Here is a 16,399-nt window from a genome sequence, read left to right as displayed (position 1 = left end):
AGGCCCCGTCACACACAGCGATCTTGCTAGCGATATCGCTGCTGAGTCACAAGTTTTGTGATGTAACAGTGATCTCACCAGCGAGATCGCTGTGTGTGACAGCGACCGGCCCCCCTGCCGGTATCGCTGATCGCTCTTGGAAATCTCTGGACTTTTCTTTTGTCGCTGGTCTCCCGCTGGCCAGCACGCATCGCTGCGTGTGACAGGCGGGAGACCAGCGATCAGCTGGTAACTAACGTACACATCGGGTATCCAAGGGACGTGCGTCCCTTAGATACCCGATGTGTACGTTAGTTACCAGCTCCCTGCATCAGCGCGCTGGTAACTAATGTACACAGCGATGCCGCGCACTCGGCGTCGCTGTGCTGATCGCTGGTGAAGCTGTCTGTGTGACAGCTCACCAGCGATCATGTAGTGACTTACCAGCGATCCTGACATGTTGATATCGCTTTTGGGATCGCTGGTAAGGCCTCTTTCACACTTCAGTTTTTTTCAATCAGTCACAATCCGCCAGGTTTTGAAAAAAACGGATCGGCAATTTTCTTTTGAGGATCCGTTTTTTTCCCCATTGACTTCCGTTATTGGCGGATTGTGACGGATTGCCGTCCGTTGCATCCGTTTTTTTTGCGGATCCGCCAAAAGTTGCTGTCCGTCACCATCCTCAAAGATTTCAAAACGGAGCTTGCAACGTTTTTTTCTCTGGCGGATCCTCCAGAAACTGATTTAACCCGAAATTCTTTCTGGGTGCCGGTCTTTCTCTCTCTCTCTCTCTCTCTCTCTCTCCCTCTCCCTCTCTCTTTTTCCAGGCTGCGATTCCTTTAAATTTCTTCATTTGTCGGATCCGTCAAAAAAACGGACGGGTGGCATCCGTCCTTTTGGCGGATTTTGACTGATGCAAAAAACTGAATTGTGAACGAGGCCGAAGTCGCTATGTGTGACTCCAGCTTTAGCCTCAGGAATCAATGTTTCCATTCAGTGACAATAAGCAAATGAAGACATGCAGGCTAGATATTATGCACACATAAGGCCAAACCCAAGATTAATAATCAAGGAACTCTACCATTCCATTATTTTTCCATCCAATAGTCACATTGTGTGGATAGGCATTGTAGACCCAGGGGAGCCGTCACTGCAGGTGGTGTAACATGTAGTTCCAGGTGACGAGTTTATGGAATATAGAGTTGAGCGATACCAGCCGATACTTGAAAATATCGGATCGGAATGGATCGGCCGATCTTAAAAAAAAGTATCGGTATCGCCGATTCCGATACCGGGAACCAATGCAAGTCAATGGGGCCAAAATATCGGAATTAAAAAAACCCTTTCTTTCCTTGTAGGTTAATTCTACATGAAGAAAAACAACTAAGAATAATGTAGAATGTATTGTGGGAGGTGGAGGAGACATTAAAGCCATAGAGGTTTAGCCCAATCAAATGGAATAGCAGGAATTAAATTTTTTTTTTAAAGATGTTAGGAGTTACAAAGATATTGACTATGTTAGCCTCATTTATATTTTGCCAGATATGTATGTCTTCTTCTTCTTTCTTCTTTCTTCTTCTTTCTTATTCTTCTTCCTTTTTTTACCTTCTTCTTCTTCTTCTTCTTCCTTTTTTTACATTCTTCTTCTTCTTCTTCCTTTTTTTACATTCTTCTACTTCCTTTTTTTACATTCTTCTTCTTCTTCCTTTTTTTACATTCTTCTTCTTATTCCTTTTTTTACATTCTTCTTCTTCTTCCTTTTTTTACATTCTTCTACTTCCTTTTTTTACATTCTTCTTCTTCTTCATTTTTTTACATTCTTCTTCTTATTCCTTTTTTTACATTCTTCTTCTTCTTCCTTTTTTAAATTCTTCTACTTCCTTTTTTTACATTCTTCTTCGTCTTCCTTTTCTTACATTCTTCATATTCTTCTTATTCAACAATTATTATTCTACATATTCAACTTCTTCATCTTCTTCCTATTCTTCTTCATCATATTCTTGTTTGTGTCAGGCATTCCTGTAGTTGTTATCTAGAAAAGTTAGAAGTTTACACCTTCCGTTCTGCCTGTCACAAAAGATTTACAACAGGATTTGTCCGCGTTCAGTTTGGCCTGCAGCAGCAGGCCTTTTCCAGGGGCACCACGAGGAGGAACGGACTCACCCCCATACACTGCTTAGTCTTCTTCTGCTTATAAATAAGATAATATCATTTGCTCAGAGTATTAGTCTTATGCTTAATGTTCTTCTGCTTTGTTTTTTTTATGCTTCTTTGTCTTCTCTCTCTTGTTGTTCTGCATCTTGGTGGTTGTCTTCCTGTTCTTTGTCCTCTTGAACCAGCTGACGGTACTGGCACCCGGAGGGGCAGCAGAAGGAACAAGAGCCAATGGCACTACCGAGGACCAGCTGACGGTGCTGGAACCCGGTTACTAAGCAGGAGGTACCTGTGCTACAAAGCACTACCAAGGACCAGCAGACGTTGCCGGAACTCGGATACTGAGATGGAGGCACCTAGGCCAAAGGCTCTGACGAGAACCAGCTGACGGTGCTGGAACCCGGAGGGGTAGCATAAGCTGCAAGAGCAAATGGAAATAGCGAGGACCAGCTGACAGTGCTGGCACCCGGAGGGGCAGCAGAAGGAATAAGAGCCAATGGCACAACCGAGGACCAGCTGACGGTGCTGGAACCCGGTTACTAAGCAGGAGGTACCTGTGCTACAAAGCACTACCAAGGACCAGCAGACATTGCCGGAACTCGGATACCGAGATGGAGGCACCTAGGCCAAAGGCTCTGACGAGAACCAGCTGACGGTGCTGGAACCCGGAGGGGTAGCATAAGCTGCAAGAGCAAATGGAAATAGCGAGGACCAGCTGACAGTGCTGGCACCCGGAGGGGCAGCAGAAGGAATAAGAGCCAATGGCACAACCGAGGACCAGCTGACGGTGCTGGAACCCGGTTACTAAGCAGGAGGTACCTGTGCTACAAAGCACTACCAAGGACCAGCAGACGTTGCCGGAACTCAGATACCGAGATGGAGGTACCTAGGCCAAAGGCTCTGACGAGAACCAGCTGACGGTGCTGGAACCCGGAGGGGTATCAGAAGTTACCCCTGAAAAGCAAAGTTGGCATGCCGCAAGCTGGCCGCAGTTACCGAATCACACAGTCCTACAGGGGGTGCTTGTCCTACTGGCACTATGGAACAAGTCTTTCTTACCAGAACCCGCAGTCCACATAGGAAGCACCTAAACTGCTGGCACCCTAGCCTCGGCTAACCCAACCGCAACACGACATGGCAACTTGGGGTGGCAAACTGACATTGACACTTCCCGGAAACAGCAGGCAGGGCTGGAACCAAGCTGGGCAGGAGGGAGTACCCGTGCCAAAGTCAGTTATGAGCAGCAACTGGCGATGTTGGAGCCCAGGACAAGCACTTAGCAGGCTGAGGCCTGATGTGCTGTCAATTGGGAGGCAGCAGGACAGATTGCCATCAAAACAGCAGGGGAACAGCTGACGTTACTGAACCCCACAAACACAGGAGCTAGTGTTTTACTCTGTGAAGACGGCACTTCCGAGCAACAACTGGCTGTGTTGAAGCCCAGGGACAAGCACGGAGCAGGCTGAGGCTGCATTGAAGAAATTTTAAGATCGGTTGTAGACTACTAATTTGAACCAAGCTCCACTTAGGCCTGTGGCTTCACTGATTTTCGTATTTCCCCTGTCCTCCAACCCCGCCAGTTACAGCTCCGAAGTGGCGTCTGCACAATCCACACTTGTTCCTGTGTTACAGGTGTTCAGTCCGGTCAGTTAATCCCCTGATGTGTGTCCGGCAATGTCGCCTGCTCTGTCCACATTCCCATAATGGGAATGTGGACAGAGCAGGCGACATTGCCGGACACACATCAGGGGATTAACTGACCGGACTGAACACCTGTAACACAGGAACAAGTGTGGATTGTGCAGACGCCACTTCGGAGCTGTAACTGGCTGGGTTGGAGGACAGGGGAAATACGAGAGACAGTGGAGCCACAGGCCTAATTGGAGCACGGTTAAAAATCAGTAGTGGTACGACTGTGTAGGCAGCAGGAGACTTTGCCATCTACACAGCAGGGGATCAGCTGACGTTACTGAACCCCACTGAGACACGGGAGCAAGTGTCTCTTTCCGTGTGGACGGCACTTCCGAACTACAACTGGCTGTGTTGAAGCCCAGGAAATAGGAGGGTGTAGGCAGAGGCCTACTGTATTTTGAATGAGGTTACAGCAGGAGAGACTGCCATCTACACAGCAGGGGATCAGCTGACGTTACTGAACCCCACTGAGACACGGGAGCAAGTGTCTCTTTCCGTGTGGACGGCACTTCCGAACTACAACTGGCTGTGTTGAAGCCCAGGAAATAGGAGGGTGTAGGCAGAGGCCTACTGTATTTTGAATGAGGTGACAGCAGGAGAGACTGCCATCCACACAGCAGGGGATCAGCTGACATTACTGAACCCCACTGAGACACGGGAGCAAGTATCTCTTTCCGTGTGGACAGCACTTCCGAACTACAACTGGCTGTGTTGAAGCCCAGGAAATAGGAGGGTGTAGGCAGAGGCCTACTGTATTTTGAATGAGGTTACAGCAGGAGAGACTGCCATCTACACAGCAGGGGATCAGCTGACGTTACTGAACCCCACTGAGACACGGGAGCAAGTGTCTCTTTCCGTGTGGACGGCACTTCCGAACTACAACTGGCTGTGTTGAAGCCCAGGAAATAGGAGGGTGTAGGCAGAGGCCTACTGTATTTTGAATGAGGTTACAGCAGGAGAGACTGCCATCCACACAGCAGGGGATCAGCTGACGTTACTGAACCCCACTGAGACACGGGAGCAAGTATCTCTTTCCGTGTGGACGGCACTTCCGAACTACAACTGGCTGTGTTGAAGCCCAGGAAATAGGGGGGTGTAGGCAGAGGCCTACTGTATTTTGAATGAGGTTACAGCAGGAGAGACTGCCATCCACACAGCAGGGGATCAGCTGACATTACTGAACCCCACTGAGACACGGGAGCAAGTATCTCTTTCCGTGTGGACGGCACTTCCAAACTACAACTGGCTGTGTTGAAGCCCAGGAAATAGGAGGGTGTAGGCAGAGGCCTACTGTATTTTGAATGAGGTTACAGCAGGAGAGACTGCCATCTACACAGCAGGGGATCAGCTGACGTTACTGAACCCCACTGAGACACGGGAGCAAGTTTTTCTTTCCGTGTGGACGGCACTTCCGAACTACAACTGGCTGTGTTGAAGCCCAGGAAATAGGAGGGTGTAGGCAGAGGCCTACTGTATTTTGAATGAGGTTACAGCAGGAGAGACTGCCATCCACACAGCAGGGGATCAGCTGACATTACTGAACCCCACTGAGACAAGGGAGCAAGTATCTCTTTCCGTGTGGACGGCACTTCCGAACTACAACTGGCTGTGTTGAAGCCCAGGAAATAGGAGGGTGTAGGCAGAGGCCTACTGTATTTTGAATGAGGTTACAGCAGGAGAAACTGCCATCCACACAGCAGGGGATCAGCTGACATTACTGAACCCCACTGAGACACGGGAGCAAGTATCTCTTTCCGTGTGGACGGCACTTCCGAACTACAACTGGCTGTGTTGAAGCCCAGGAAATAGGAGGGTGTAGGCAGAGGCCTACTGTATTTTGAATGAGGTTACAGCAGGAGAGACTGCCATCCACACAGCAGGGGATCAGCTGACATTACTGAACCCCACTGAGACACGGGAGCAAGTATCTCTTTCCGTGTGGACGGCACTTCCGAACTACAACTGGCTGTGTTGAAGCCCAGGAAATAGGAGGGTGTAGGCAGAGGCCTACTGTATTTTGAATGAGGTGACAGCAGGAGAGACTGCCATCCACACAGCAGGGGATCAGCTGACGTTACTGAACCCCACTGAGACACGGGAGCAAGTATCTCTTTCCGTGTGGACGGCACTTCCGAGCTACAACTGGCTGAGTTGAAGCCCAGGAAATAGGAGGGTGTAGGCAGAGGCCTACTGTCTTTGGAATGTGGAGACAGCAGGAGAGACTGCCATCTCCACAGCAGGGGATCAGCTGGCAATGATGAACCCCACTAACACTTGAACGAATGTGTTTGGCTCTGTGGAGACGACACTTCTGAACACCAACTGACGCTGTTGGAGCCCAGGATTAGGCGAGGAGCAGGCTGGGGTCTACTGGATTTTGGCAGGTGAAGGCAGCAGGAGACTTGCCATCTCCACAGCAGGGGAACAGCTGGCAGTGCTGAACCCCACTAACACTCTAACGAATGTGTTTGGCTCTGTGGAGACGACACTTCTGAACACCAACTGACGCTGTTGGAGCCCAGGATTAGGCGAGGAGCAGGCTGGGGCCTACTGGATTTTGGCAGGTGAAGGCAGCAGGAGACTTGCCATCTCCACAGCAGGGGAACAGCAGGCAGTGCTGAACCCCACTAACACTCTAACGAATGTGTTTGGCTCTGTGGAGACGACACTTCTGAACACCAACTGACGCTGTTGGAGCCAAGGATTAGGCGAGGAGCAGGCTGGGGCCTACTGGATTTTGGCAGGTGAAGGCAGCAGGAGACTTGCCATCTCCACAGCAGGGGAACAGCAGGCAGTGCTGAACCCCACTAACACTCTAACGAATGTGTTTGGCTCTGTGGAGACGACACTTCTGAACACCAACTGACGCTGTTGGAGCCCAGGATTAGGCGAGGAGCAGGCTGGGGCCTACTGGATTTTGGCAGGTGAAGGCAGCAGGAGACTTGCCATCTCCACAGCAGGGGAACAGCAGGCAGTGCTGAACCCCACTAACACTCTAACGAATGTGTTTGGCTCTGTGGAGACGACACTTCTGAACACCAACTGACGCTGTTGGAGCCCAGGATTAGGCGAGGAGCAGGCTGGGGCCTACTGGATTTTGGCAGGTGAAGGCAGCAGGAGACTTGCCATCTCCACAGCAGGGGAACAGCAGGCAGTGCTGAACCCCACTAACACTCTAACGAATGTGTTTGGCTCTGTGGAGACGACACTTCTGAACACCAACTGACGCTGTTGGAGCCCAGGATTAGGCGAGGAGCAGGCTGGGGCCTACTGGATTTTGGCAGGTGAAGGCAGCAGGAGACTTGCCATCTCCACAGCAGGGGAACAGCAGGCAGTGCTGAACCCCACTAACACTCTAACGAATGTGTTTGGCTCTGTGGAGACGACACTTCTGAACACCAACTGACGCTGTTGGAGCCCAGGATTAGGCGAGGAGCAGGCTGGGGCCTACTGGATTTTGGCAGGTGAAGGCAGCAGGAGACTTGCCATCTCCACAGCAGGGGAACAGCTGGCAGTGCTGAACCCCACTAACACTCTAACGAATGTGTTTGGCTCTGTGGAGACGACACTTCTGAACACCAACTGATGCTGTTGGAGCCCAGGATTAGGCGAGGAGCAGGCTGGGGCCTACTGGATTTTGGCAGGTGAAGGCAGCAGGAGACTTGCCATCTCCACAGCAGGGGAACAGCAGGCAGTGCTGAACCCCACTAACACTCTAACGAATGTGTTTGGCTCTGTGGAGACGACACTTCTGAACACCAACTGACGCTGTTGGAGCCCAGGATTAGGCGAGGAGCAGGCTGGGGCCTACTGGATTTTGGCAGGTGAAGGCAGCAGGAGACTTGCCATCTCCACAGCAGGGGAACAGCTGGCAGTGCTGAACCCCACTAACACTCTAACGAATGTGTTTGGCTCTGTGGAGACGACACTTCTGAACACCAACTGACGCTGTTGGAGCCCAGGATTACGCATGCCGCATGCAGAGGCCAATGGGCAGCGGTTTTTATGGAGGTTGTGGACTACTACTGATTCTAACCATGCTCCACTTAGGCCTTTGGCTCCACTGTCTCTACTATTTACCCTGGCCTCCAACCCCGCCAGCTACATCTCTGAAGTGGCGTCAGCACAATCTACACTTGTTCCTGTGTTACTGGTGCTCAGTCCCGTCAGTTGATCCCCTGATGTTTGTCCGGCAAGTTCGCCAGCTCTGTCCTCATTCCCACTACTGGTTATGGGAATGTGGACAGAGCAGGAGACCTTGCCGGACACACATCAGGGGATAAACTGATGGGACTGAGCCACAGGAACACAGGAACAAGTGTAGATTGTGCTGACGCCACTTCAGAGATGTAGATGGCGGGGTTGGAGGTCAGGGGAAATAGTAGAGACAGTGGAGCCAGAGACCTAAGTTGGGCACGGTTAAAAATCAGTAGTGGTTTGAATGTTGATGGAGCTGGTGACTTTGCCGTCCACACAGCAGGGGATCAGCTGGCATTACTGAACCCCACTAACACAGGAGCTAGTGTGTTTCTCTGTGCAGACGACACATCTGAGCGACAACTGGCTGTGTTGAAGCAAAGGGATTATAGTTCAGGTGGTAGAAAAATGAACACACCAGCAGACCTGGATACAGTTGCCAACCACTAATTTAGTCTGTAAGAGGAATGGCAAAGTCTTTTGAGATCCAGGCCTTGTTCATTTTCAGAAAAGTCAGCCGGTCAACATTATCGGAAGATAGTCGCGTGCGACGGTCTGTTAGTACACCACCTGCGGCACTAAAGACACGTTCCGATAATACACTGGCAGCAGGGCAAGCCAGCACCTCCAATGCATACTGGCTAAGCTCTGGCCATGTATCCAGCTTAGAGACCCAAAACTTGAAGGGGGAAGAGCCATCTGGGAGTACAGCGACAGGGCAAGACATGTAGTCTGACACCATCTGACGGAAGCGTTGCCTCCTGCTGACTCGAGGCGTCGCTGATGGTGTAGACAATTGTGGTGGACACACAAAACTTTGCCACATTTGGGCCATAGTGGTCTTGCCTTGTGCTGCGGCGCTGCCTCTGCTCCCTCTTTGTGCAGAGTTTCCTCCACTGCCTCGACGCACAGAGCTGCTTTGTAAAGCACTAGCAACAATGCTGTCGGGTGGAATGGAAAACATTATGGACTGCACCAGTGACTCTTCGTACTCCCGCATTTTACGCTCCCGGTTCAACGTTGGTATGAGCCTTTGTACGCTGTCCCGGTAGCGAGGATCTAGGAGGGTGTACACCCAATAATCAGCCGAGACGAGAATGTGGGCGATGCGGCGGTCGTTTCTCAGGCACTGCAGCATGAAATCAACCATGTGCTGCAGACTCCCAACTGCCAAAGAACCGCTGTCCCCTGTTTGAGGCGTGACCTCGGCCTGCTCTGCATCATCCCACCCTCGCTGTACATACTGAGTAGAGGTTTGTGTACCTCCCTCCTCTGGAGAGATGTCTTCCTCCTCCATCGACTCCTCCTCATCCTCCTCACAAAGTGTCCCCTGCCTAGGCCTTTGTGAGGAAACACGTAGCGCAGACTGTCCAGAAGCAGATGGCATTTGGGACTCCTCATCCTCCACCTCTTCTGAAACCTCATCCCTTAGTGCTTGCAGTGTTTGTTGAAGCAGGCAGATAAGGGGGACAGTCATGCTGACTAGTGCATCATCTGCACTCGCCATCCGCGTGGATTCATCGAAGGCACGCAAAACGAGGCAGATGTCCTTCATAGAGGCCCACTCAATGGTGCTGAAGTGTGAACGGCGCACAGTGCGACTTGTTTGCGCCTGATGCAGCTGGTACTCCATGACTGCTGCCTGCTGCTCACACAACCGCTCCAACATATGTAACGTTGAATTCCACCGGGTGGGTAGGTCACATATGATGCGATGTTCCGGAAGGCCAAATCGTCGCTGCAGAGCAGCGAGGCGCGATCTTGCCGTGCTGGAACGTCGCAAGTGAGCGCACTCTATGCGGACCTTGTGCAACAGTGCAGCAAGATCCGGATAGTCCCTCAGAAAGCTCTGCACGACCAAGTTAAGAACATGTGCCAGACATGGGATGTGTGTGAGGTTGCCTAGGCCAAGAGCTGCCACCAGATTTCGGCCATTGTCACACACTACCAAGCCCGGCTGGAGATTCGCTGGCCCAAACCACACATCGCTCTCCAGCTTGATAGCATTCCAGAGCTCCTGCGCTGTGTGGCTTCGATTCCCCAAAGAAATTAATTTGAGTACAGCCTGTTGACGTTTGGCCACGGCTGTGCTCATATCGGTCGTAACAGGCTCCTGCTCTGCTGTTTCTGAGGAACTTGAGTAGGAGGAGGAGTCTATGTGTACAGACTGGAGTCCTGCAATCCGTGGCGTTGGAAGAACACGTACAGCGCCACTCTCCAGATCCGTACCCGGCTCCACAACATTGACCCAGTGGGCAGTGAGGGAAAGGTATCGTCCCTGTCCATGGTTACTGGTCCACGCATCGGTGGTCAGGTGGACCTTGCTACTAACGGCGTTTAGTAGCGCATGTTTTATTTTGCCCTCAACATGTTTCTGCAGGGCAGGGACGGCTCGCCTGCTGAAATAAAAGCGGCTGGGCACGTTGTATTGGGGGACTGCCAATGCCATTAAGTCCCGGAAGGTGTCAGTGTCCACCAGCCTGAATGACAGCATTTCAACTGCCAGAAGTTTGGCAATGCCAGCATTCAGAGACTGTGCTCGGGGATGGTTTGCCGAGTAAGGGCGCCTTTTATCCCATGCCTGTGCTACCGATGGCTGTGATGGATGGGAACGTGCTGCTATGGGTGTAATCTGACAGGGTCTCCGGACAACAGTGGCAGAGGTTCTTCCTTGGCGATCCTGTGAGGAAGCCGAACCAGCAGTGTGTGAGCTGGAGGAAGAGGGCCCAACACGAACTGAAGAGGTGGTAGGTGGTGCTGTACGTTGGCCTACGTCTTCAGGGTGTCTCTGCAACTCCAACTCGTGCTTGGTGCACACATGTTTCCACATATTTGTGGTATTGAGGTTGCTGACATTTCTCCCTCTTTTGACTCTCTGATGACACAGCTTGCATTTGACAAAGCAAATGTCATCTGCAACTGTGTCAAAAAAGGTCCACGCACTGCAACTCTTGTGAGCGCCCGGTTTGCCTTTGGAAGGAGGAATGCTCCTAACGGGTGCCGAAGTGGAGGGTACAGGCAACCAAGTCTTCCCCCTCCCTCTGCCTCCTGTTTTGGCCGGTAGGGGAATCTCTTCCTCCGAGCTGCTCCCACCACCTTCCTGTTGCTCACGCCATGATGGGTCAAGGACCTCATCATCTTCCCTCCCCTCTTCAAACAGCTGCTTCTCCGGGGTTGTCTCGCCAGCACCGTACGCACCAGAAAGTGGCAACTGAGTCTCGTCATCATCTGATGCGTACTGAGGTGTGCTGACCATAGGCACTGGCCCACTCGCCTCTTCAGATTCAGAGGGACAAAGAAGTTGCGCATCACTGCATACTCCCTCTTCTTCACATTCAGGAATGCTGCTTGGCTGGCCCCCTCTTTCCAAGCCAACAGATTCCGAGAACAGAAGTAGAGACTGTGATGGCTCCTGTCCATGTCTCTCTGACTGCCTGGGCACTTTGGCAGGTGGTGAAGAGACAGATGGTTGCTCTTCGGTGCTCTGACCCTGAGAGGATGCGGAAGTAATTGAAGTCGATGCGTTAGCTGCCATCCATCCGACAACGGCTTCAATTTGTTCCTCCCGCAGCAGTGGGGTACGTTGAGGTCCTACAAAGCTGCGCATAAAGGACTGTTGCCTGCTAAAACTGGGGGATGCTGATCCACTGGTGCCCGCAGCAGGCCCAGAATCCCCACGTCCTCTACCTGTAGAATCCTCACGTCCTCTCCCTGCAGAATCCCCACGTCCTCTCCCTGCTGAAACTCCACGCCCACGCCCACGCGCCTTACTCCCTGCCTTCTTCATCTTGCAAGACTGCTTAAGATAGGCAAAAAAGTACAAAGGGGGGCCTTAGTGTGCTTATTCCTGAACAGCTGGTTACAGGTACAAGAAACACTAATTTTATGAAGTGTGTGTGTGTGTGGACTAGACTTTAATAGGAGCTGATGTGGCCTACACAAGTTCCAAATGTAGTGTTTGGTGAACTTTTTTTGTGGTTTCTTTGTTGGAAACAAACTCAAAGTATGTGAACAAAGAATTGAAACTGATAGTATCACCAACTTTTTGGAGCTATTACAATGCAGGCAGGTAACCTACAATGCAAAAGATGAGGCTCCAAAAAAATTGGGTAATACTAATCTGGCTGCGCCGGCAGGGCACAAGCCAGAAAAAAAGGCTCCTCTATCTACTCCTATATAGTGTTTGCAACCAACCAATGTTGATGGATACGGATGGATGCACACTAATAGGAGAAGAAAAAATGAGCTGCACTCAAAGACAAATATGTGTGAGGCAGTGACGCACGTTGAGCGTCCTACAACCAGACGTAGCTGCAGGACACTCTACTCAGCGTGAGCTGCACTCACACACAGTCAGAGGCCTCTCAGACAGCCGTCAACAGTGCAGCTAAGTGGGCACTGGCACTGACAGGCTGCAGAAAGGCTCCGCTGTGTACTCCTATATAGTGTTTGCAACCACCGTAGATGGAGACGGATGGATGCACACTAATAGAAGAAAAAATGAGCTGCACTCAAATAAAAATATGTGTGAGGCACTGACGCACGCTGAGCGTCCTACAGCCAGACGTAGCTGCAGGACACACTACTCAGCGTGAGCTGCACTCACACACAGTCAGAGACCTCTCAGACAGCCATGAACAGTGCAGCAAAGTGGACACTAGCACTGAAAGGCTGCAGAAAGGCTCCGCTGTCTACTACTAGTGTTTGCAACCAACGTATATGGATACGGATGGAAGCACACTAGATTGAAATTATGTAAAAAATGCAGCTCAAAAAATAAAAGATGTATGAGGCAGCAGTGATCACACTGGGTGGCCTACAGCCTGACGTGGCTGCAGGACCCACTCCACAGCGTGAGCTGCACTCACACAGCCCTTGCAGACAGCTGTGAACACTGCTGCTAGGGCAAAGAAGGCTACAGTGGTGGTTTATGTAGCCTGGGTAAAGCACTAGATGTTTGGTGGAATCGCTATTTCTAACTGTCCCTCACAGTCTTCTACAGCAGCCTGTCCCTAACTGAATTCACAGCAGAGTGACCAGAAATGGCGGCTGCGGTGGCTTTTATAGTGCATCATGACATCATTTCGGCAGCCAATCACAGCCATGCCAATAGTTAACATGCCTACATGCCTAACAGGATGTGCCCACACTTCGGAGGATTCCCATTGGCTTAATCAAAGCAAGCAGGCTCATAGCATGATGGGAACTTCCGATTCCGATTCCGATTCCGGAATCCGATATGACAAAAGTATCGGAACTAAGTATCGGAATTCCGATACCGCTAATATCGGCCGATACCCGATACTTGTGGTATCGGAATGCTCAACACTAATGGAATATACTTGATTTTTTGAGCTAAAAGCAAATGTTTAAGGGGATGGAAGGAAAAGCAGCCACATGTTTACTCAGGCAGCTGGGAGACTGACATTGAAAGGAGAGGATCGAGGATGATGTTCTGGAGCACATGGATGGATTGATGGCCTATGATGTTTTTGAAATCGGTTGCAGGCTGGATTGGACACACGTGCTGCTGTTGAGGGATTTGTTGTCTGGATTTCTAAAACCTTCTTAACTGGAACTGTTGCTGCTGGACACATGGGCCTTATTTGTGTTACCTGTAATCTGAAGGAGCGTGGATCATGACTACAGAGTATATTGTTGGGAGATAACAAAAATGTGGGTCAACCAAAAGTTGGGAAACAGTATGGCCTGGTACGAGTGCAGTGGGACTACCAGCCCCGGGAGGGGATCTTTTGGACTGGGGACATTATATTTTGGCCATATAATGTACCAGCAGTTATTGTAAAATCATGAAATTAAAGAATAAAAAATATTTGCATTGTTTACCTGACTAGGTGATTTTTGCAACTCAAAACTTCAGATATTTAAAATTACATACTGATGACATATGCATGTCTCATCAATATGTATGTCATGCACAATCCCTTTTAACCCCTTTCCGACATGGGGTGTAATAGTACGCCAATTTTGGACACCCTCCGTTTGATATGGGCTCCGTTGCTGAGCCCACATCCCTTCCAGCACATGTCAGCTGTTTGATCATGTTATGGACGGCGGAACGCACCAAATATAAATAATAGTAGGTGCGTTCGCCGCCCGGGGTCCACCGTGCGGTAGGTGACAAGACCGCAGCTGGACAATGGCAGATGCACCTAGTAGGTGCGGTATTGCGCTCGGGTTAACGTCACCCGAACGCTAAAGAAAAGGCGCTGGCCCTGTTAGCGTCACAGAGGCCTGCGTATGGCGTCGCAGCTGCGAACACCAACACCAACAGTTGCTGTTACTACAGCACAGCGGCAGAGGGAGCCGCAAGCGTCGGCGCCGAGAACCGGGCGCCGACGGACGCTAGTGGAGGCGTGGAGCAAGTGGCGTGCAGCTTGCCACAACCTGGGACTGACTAATCCAACTCACTGTCACCATTCGTAATAACCAAGGGAGGGGATCTTAATGAGTCAGTCACCAGTCCATACATCCATCACCATACACACACAGAATAATATGCTACACTAGCGCATGGCCGAGCCGCCATGCGGGCTTTTTATAGCCATGCGCTTCCGGGACCTTCCAGTACTTTGGGAAGGACCAATCAGATCCGACATAGGACCTGCACATGTGACCCCTGCTCTCCACTGAGAGGACAAGTTGCGGGCATGCCCAGTAGCATGGCACGAGGACTTAGCCTCTGGAGCAGTTCCCTGCAAAGCAGGTTGCGCTACCATTGCTGTACCAGAGGTGGCAGTAGCAACATCCAGGCTCACAGAACGAGTCTGAGGGGAATGCCTGGCTCGCTGTGATTGCTGAGCAGGAGTCTGAGCGGTCGGAGAAGAATGAGAGACCGCAGGATGTCTGGCTCTGGATTCCCGCTGTGCAGTGCCAGGAATCAGATGCCCAACATGGCCCCCCCCTCTGAGCCTCACTGCGCTCAAAGGCCGCGATCAGGAGCGGTGCATGAATGTTTTCCACCGGCTCCCAGGTCCGAGCCTCGGGCCCATGACCCTTCCAGTCCACCAAATAAAATTTTTTGCCACGGACAAACCTGCGCCCCACGATGGCGTTAACCTCAAACTCATCAGACGATAAGTCTGATGACCCGGCAGATGACTCAGAAAACCGGACCATGTGAACTGGTTTGAGGAGGGACACATGGAACACGTCCGAAATGGCCAAATGTGGAGGAAGAGCCAGGCGGTAGACCACCGAGCTAAGTCGCTCAAGGACCTTGAATGGTCCAATGTATCGCGGTGCGAACTTGGGAGACTCGACCCGCAGTTTAATGTTTCGGGTGGAGAGCCATACCATGTCGCCAGGGGAGAAGCTTGGCGCGGGCCGCCGATGCGTGTCGGCGGACGCCCTCATCCTTTCTTTAGATGCCCGGATAGCATCCTGAGTGCGATCCCAAATGTCCCGGGCCTTCACTGCCCAGTCTGCCACCCTGGAGTCGGTGGAGGACACTGGCATCGGGACAGGGACGCGTGGATGTTGACCATAGTTTAGGAGAAAGGGCGACTGACCAGTGGAATCAGCCACCGCATTGTTTAGAGCAAATTCAGCCCAAGGTAGCAAGGATGCCCAGTCATCCTGCCTGGCTGAGACAAAATGCCGTAAATAGGTGACCAAGGTCTGATTGGCTCTCTCGACCAAGCCATTCGTCTCGGGATGGTAAGCGGAGGATAGATTTAGCTCGATGCTGAGTAAACTGCAGAGCTCCCTCCAAAACCGAGACGCAAACTGGGGACCGCGGTCACTCACGATTTTGTCCGGCATGCCATGTAAACGGAATACGTGCTTAATGAACAAGGTGGCCAGACCTCGAGCGGAAGGCAGGCGTGCGAGTGGCACCAGATGCACCATTTTGGAAAAATGGTCGGTGACCACCCAGATGACCATACTGCCACCAGACTTGGGCAGGCCAACTATGAAATCCATGCCAACCATCTCCCAAGGTCTATCCGCCACTGGCAGGGGAAGCAACAGCCCCGCCGGCCTCTGTCTAGAGGGTCTGTTCCGAGCACACGAAACACATGCTTGCACGTATTCCTTGACATCTCGAGCCATATGTGGCCACCAATATGACCTTGCCAGGAGTTCGGCGGTCCGTTTATTACCAAAATGGCCACCCACCCTGGAGGCATGTGCCCAGGCGAGGACCTCCGGCCGTAGCTGAGGAGGCACCAAGGTCTTGCCCGGTGGTACCGACTCGAGAGCAACTGGAGCCACGGTTGTAAAACTCTCCGGTGGGAGAATTAACCGAGGCTCAGCTTCTCCTTCTTCCGCTGAGACCACTGAACGTGAGAGAGCATCCGCACGGACGTTCTTCTCTCCAGAGAGGTAGTGGAGGGTGAAGCGGAATCGGGAA

General features: G+C 51.4%; 1 protein-coding gene across 1 annotated transcript in view; it reads right to left on the bottom strand.

The window, feature by feature from the left end:
* LOC141098811 (vomeronasal type-2 receptor 26-like) overlaps positions 1 to 16,399 on the bottom strand; it is a 51,394-nt gene that overhangs the window by 27,009 nt on the left and 7,986 nt on the right. The gene's annotated exons all lie outside the window — the stretch shown is intronic.

This window comes from Dendrobates tinctorius, unplaced genomic scaffold (genome assembly GCF_039654945.1).
Source record: "Dendrobates tinctorius isolate UK_male_01 unplaced genomic scaffold, ASM3965494v1 ptg000095l, whole genome shotgun sequence".
Classification (NCBI taxonomy): Eukaryota; Metazoa; Chordata; class Amphibia; order Anura; family Dendrobatidae; genus Dendrobates; species Dendrobates tinctorius.
The sequence above is the reverse complement of the archived record's forward strand: the minus strand, read 5'-3'. Positions and strand labels throughout refer to the sequence as shown.